Here is a 6,000-nt window from a genome sequence, read left to right on the forward strand (position 1 = left end):
TCCATTCACTTCTTTGGACCTACAGTCAGGCTCCAGTTGGACGCTATGTGCATGTGCTATCTTTTTGACGAAAAGATTGACCCAGCTGCCGTTAACTCTCACTTTCATCACTTGTAATCGTAATAACATCCCTCAGCAGGGTTTTATCAGAAACAATGTTATCTGAGAGGAGGTGTCTCAATTCTCGGCGAATGTCACTGTGCTTCAAGCCGATGCCTTGTGAAACAGTATGTAGAAACACATTCTGAACAGTATGGGAGTCATATCTGATGCCTGTGTTTGCCTGTCTTGACGAGACCAATATCTTTTGCTTTAGACCAATCATTCGGTACAGGAACTGCTTAGGTATTTCATTGTCATGCTGCTTGGCACTCATTAGTTCCTGGAAAAGTTTTGTACTTCTCCTCTCACCTAGATGAGACTGGAGAAACTCCTTAGTTCTATAGCACTCATGTCATCCTTAGTTATTAGTATATACTTTGATGAACCGGAACACCCCTCTGATTATCATTTTCACTATAGCCCTCCATCATGCCTTCCTCTGTTTATTTGCACAGGTTGCCAAAACGTCTCCTATTTTTCCTCCATCAACCTTGAATTCTAAAGACGATTATAATAATCATAATAACTAAACCTAATAAATTCCCTTGTGTTCCCAAAATAATGCTGCCAAATGAGTGTTCTTATCGAATTTGTGTTTGTATTGCATTTTGGTAATACAGTCAGTCAGATTACATCATCATATTGCCCAGCCCAACTGTTGTCTGTGTGTGACTGATTTAAAATTTTGGAATTCACTGTGTACTGTTTGGATTGTGCATGATGCGTGTGTGGGAATAGGTTGTGTGGTTGGTGTGATCCTACTCGCTAGGAGTTTTCTGCCTAGCTCCTCATAATTTGCCAACATTCTCTGGTACTCAGCTTCTGATGTGACTGTACAATGAGATACATTGGATGGCTGTGCAAGCAATTCAACCCTGGTAGCACGTTGTTCTAAGATTTTCAGAATCAGAATGCACTTTATTGCCAAGTATGCTTACACATACAAGGAATTTGTCTTGATAACAGAAGCTTCCAGTGCACAAACAATACATGAACAAGACAGAGATAATAAAAAAATAGAATACATAATAAGTATATATAGAAATACACAATAAGACAAAAAATATATATACGTATGTACTAATACAAATACAAATCTATTATATACAGATGCAAGGGAATGTATGGCAGTAGAGTTAGGATATGTTAAATAAATATAATTGACTAAGCTGTGTATTGCACATAATTATTGCTCAATGGGGCAGTTTTAACTGTTCATGAGATGGATGGCCTAAGGGAAAAAACTGTTCCTGTGCCTGACGGTTCTGGTGCTCAGTGCTCTGTAGCGCCAGCCAGAAGGCAACAGTTCAAAAAGGTAGTGGGCTGGGTGAGTGGGGTCCACAGTGATTTTTCCAGCCCTTTTCCTCACTCTGGAAGTGTACAGTTCTTGAAGGGAGGGTAGGGGGCTAACAACAGTAACGCTGATCCCATGAGAATGCTATGAAAATTATACTATCAATAAATATAAGTATAAAACACATACTAAGTGATTAACCAGAGACAAATGAATACATTTCACTTATTCATATATATATATATATATATATATATATATATATACACAAAAATAAATAATGGAGAGAGATACAGAGTTGTCAGTTGAAAGGAAGCTTTCCCAGTTGGCTGGACTGCCACTTCTAGTAAAAGTAGGCACAGTACTAAATTGTCTCCATTTATGGATAACTGTGAACAGATGTATATCTAAGCTCTTTGAGATAACTTGTAACCCTTTCCAGCTTCTTGCAAAGCAAAAATTCTTGATCGTATGTCTTCTGAGATCTCTTTTTTGCAAGGCATGTTCCACATCAGCAGATGCTTCTTGTGAATAGCAAACTCAAAATGTTTGAGTGCTTTTTATAAGTAAAAGTAGCTCTAACCCACACCTCCAAGCTCGTTTCATTAATTGGATGCCAGGTTTGCCAACTCCTGACTCTATTTAGCTTTTGTGATGTCATTAGCCTAGGGGTTCAGATACTTTTTCCAACCTACACTGTGAATGTTTGAATGATGGATTCAATATTTACAAGAACAATACAATAATTTGTGTGTTATTAGTTAAATAGATTGTGTTTGTTCATTATTGTAACTTAGATGAAGATCAAACTAGATTTTAAGACAAATTTATGCACAAATGTAGGTAATTCCAGAGAGTTCACATACTTTTCTTGCCAGTGTATACTAAAAGCTGCGAGTAAGACTGTTATGGCTCAATTAAACAGATATAGGGGCCCCCCTTGTGGCCTGGGAGGGAAGGGAGATTGTAACTGCAAGGAGAGAGTTATAGCTAGATGTACGAGGCACGCACGTGCTCATAGGGTTTTTCGCCATCGTGAAGTGCACCTACAAGTCAGACCGCTTTTAAAAAATTAATTTAAGCCAGCTACCTGGTTTGTTCATTGTCATGCATTAAATTGCAACAGTTAGGCTAGTTAGCTAACGTTTTGAAGTTTTGTCCTGTTTTTCAAAGGTACATGCTTTCAGCCATGTCTGCTAGTTATATAACTAAGGTGTAGACAATATTCATAGTGTAGCAAGCCAAGATTGGCTAACAGACTCTGCAATCTTCGTTTCAGTTAGTTAGCTACTGTAGCTAGCTGATGGTATTTGCAGCACTGGAGATGATTCAAACAACCAAAGTTATCTTGTCTGCATTATTTTCTGCCACAGTCTGGCCTGACTGTGCCTCTTCTGACTGTCTGTTTGTCTTGTCTGAGTGTTTTCCTATGTTGGTTTTGTCTCTTATGCCCTCTTGTGCCTTGCAGGTGCCATGTTAAGCTTGCCAGCTCCAATTGCCTTGGCAACTATCATTACTCCAATCAGCTGATCTTCCGCAGCACCTGCTCTCCCAATTACCTCTCCCTATATAACCTGTCCTCGTGTTGAGTCCTTTGTCAAATCTTATTGTAGTGTGTTTGTATCTAGTCGGTTTTGTCCTGTTCCTGTTATTCACTTGGTTGGTTTCTTGTTTTTGTGAGTTTGTCTAGTTTATCTTTCTGTTTCTGTTTTTTCCCCCTCACAGGAGTTTTGGTTTGTACTTTTGTTTTTGTAAATAAAGACCTTATCATTGCTTCACTACATTTGGGTCCTGCCTCTATCTCTCTATTATCGTGACAGTTTTCAGGTCAAAATGCAATATAAATTATATACAAAATGGCTAATGTAAGACCCTGCCATATAACTAGAGTTTTCTCACCGTTCACTGTAATTAATGTTAATTTAAACAGGTAATGTTCATATCAACTGTATGGTATTTTAAGCTTCTGTGAGCAATGGGGTTAATTACTTGTAATTACTACTGTGTTTAGATTTAAAAGAAATAAGCTGTAAAGTTTATGGCGTCGTAGAGAACAGAGATTCACTACTGATACCAGCTATTTTATAGCTATTTACCTGTATATATCGTATGAAGACATCATTGATGACTTTGCTTCCAAGAAGGCAAGGAAGCAGTATCACTAAATGCTTTAATACTCTCCCCTGTACCTTCTGGTGCTCTTCCTTGTGGTTGTTAAAACCAACATCTTTATGCATGATTGTTGGTGCCAGATGGGCTGTTTTGAGTATTTCTGTAACTGCTGATCTCCTAGGATTTTCATGCCCAACAGTTTCTAGAACTTACTCAGAATGGTGCCAAAAACAAAAAACATCTACTGAGGGGCAGTTCTGCGGATAAAAATACCTTGTTGATGAGAGAGGTCAACAGAGAATGGCCAGACTGGTTCGAACTGACAAAGTCTATGGTAACTCAGATAACTGCTCTGTACAATTGTGGTGAGAAGAATAGCATCTCAGAATGCCATTCAGAGATGCGGGTTGGCGTTGTTTTGGATGACACGAGGGGGGACCTACACAATATTAGGCAGGTGATTTTAATGTTGTGGCTGAATGTGCTAGACATGCTCTCATTCAATGCAAAGTTGTGCATCACATTTACTACACAAAGGTTAGGCTATCCAATTTTTTTGATGACATATAGCTAACATGTGACAAATGTCAGCCGGCTCTAGCAAATCTTATTTATATGTTTTGACAGTGCCCAGCCCTATATCCCTACTGGAACTACATTTTTAATTCATTATCAGTAGTTGTTGGGGAGAAAATTGAGCCAAACCCCTTTGGTGAATTCTTTGGCATTATCACCTCAATACCTAATCTTACTGCTTCTGAAAAATATTTTATTGCATTTGTTACATTACTGACCAGACATCTGACACTAATTGTTTGGAAGTCCCCAAGGTTTCATACTCGATGGATAAAAGATATTCTTTATTTTCTGAAACTGGAAGAAATTAGGTGGACTTTAAGAGGTTAAGCACTGACCAGTGGTCAAAGTCTGCTGTAAAGAGAGATTTTTAATTCTTTACCTTTTCTTAATATGCCTGTTTTTGACCTGTTAGACTGGAGAGCTATGGAGAGGGGTTCAGTAAAAATTGCAAAAAGAAGGGGACTCAGAGGACACCCTTGCCTTATCAAGCTTTGAATATATAAATAATCTGAATAGACCTTATTTGTTCTCAAGCTTGGGGCAATGAATAAAGCAGTTTAACCCAAGATATGAATGTGGTGCCAAATCCAAATTTCTCTAAAGTATAAAAAAGATATTTCCACTCAATGCTGTCAGATGCCATTTCAGCATTTAAAGAGATCAGGGCTTCTTTGGTATTTGGAACTGAGGGATGCAGATTTGATTAAATAAACATCTTAGAATGGAAAACAAATGTCTTTTGCGAAAAAACCTGTTTGATCTTGAGATATAATCAAAGGGAGAACAGATTCTGTATTGTTTGTACAACTATTTATAATCTGCATTTAACAACTTATTAGACAGTATGAGGAGCAGGAAATGTGATTTTGTTTTTCCAACAGCAAATAAATAGACACTTGTAAGAGTTTGAGGTAGGCAACCAAAGTTAAATAATTCTTCAAACATATTAATGAGGAGTGAGGCTAATTTGTGAAAATGTTTTACGATATACATGGGAGAAAAAGTAATACATTCTTTTATTTGGATTTAAGTGTTCAGGGGCTCAAGCAAAAGTGCACCCGGTGCCTTTACTTGGAAAGCAGCAAATATGACAACACAATTCTGGTCACACAGTTCCAGTACAATCGCAGAGGAAACACTTGTAAGAAGTGGGATTCGAGCTCATGCCTCCAGGGAAGACTGCGACCTGAATGCAGTGCTTTAGACCGTTTTTTATTTTTAGTTTTATTTCACATTACACCCATTATTGCGGACAATTTTACATATTTACGAACAATTTAAAAGATTACTTACAACCGGCACCTTCTTTCCTTTTTGCTTCATAACATTTCTTCTTTCCCATACTGAATACCTTGCCACAGCCAATATTAAATTTAAAACATATTTGTTTTTTGCTTTTCTATTATAACCAAATAAAAAAAGAGTTTCCCATCTTTGTTTACCATATCATCATTAAACAATAAATTAGCATCCATCTTTTTCATTTTTTCTTATAAAGCATTTCAATTTGTTACACTTGAAAAAAAGATGCAAAATACCTTCATTTTCTGCAAGACATACTTTACAAATAGCGTCTGGGGCTATGTTAATCTTGTGCAAAAGCATTTCAGTAAAAAGGTAATTGTGTCTTAACAAAAAAAAATCAAAGTTCTCCAAAACCGGATTTTCCAACTCATTTTCACATTTTTCCAATAACTTTTCTATATTAAAATTAGGAAATTGTTTTTTCCAATATTGCTCTGTTCTTGGTCTTACAAATGCATCATTACATGTTCTTAAAACCAGGTTTATAGAGGGAACATTTTCATCATTCATTTTTAAAAACACATTCATTTTCTCATTAGCATTTCCACACTCTTTCATATCTTACCTTTGTAACCCAGTCTTTTGGTAATGCTTCCTTCAACATTTTG

Source organism: Myxocyprinus asiaticus, chromosome 5 (genome assembly GCF_019703515.2).
Source record: "Myxocyprinus asiaticus isolate MX2 ecotype Aquarium Trade chromosome 5, UBuf_Myxa_2, whole genome shotgun sequence".
NCBI classification, from domain to species: domain Eukaryota; kingdom Metazoa; phylum Chordata; class Actinopteri; order Cypriniformes; family Catostomidae; genus Myxocyprinus; species Myxocyprinus asiaticus.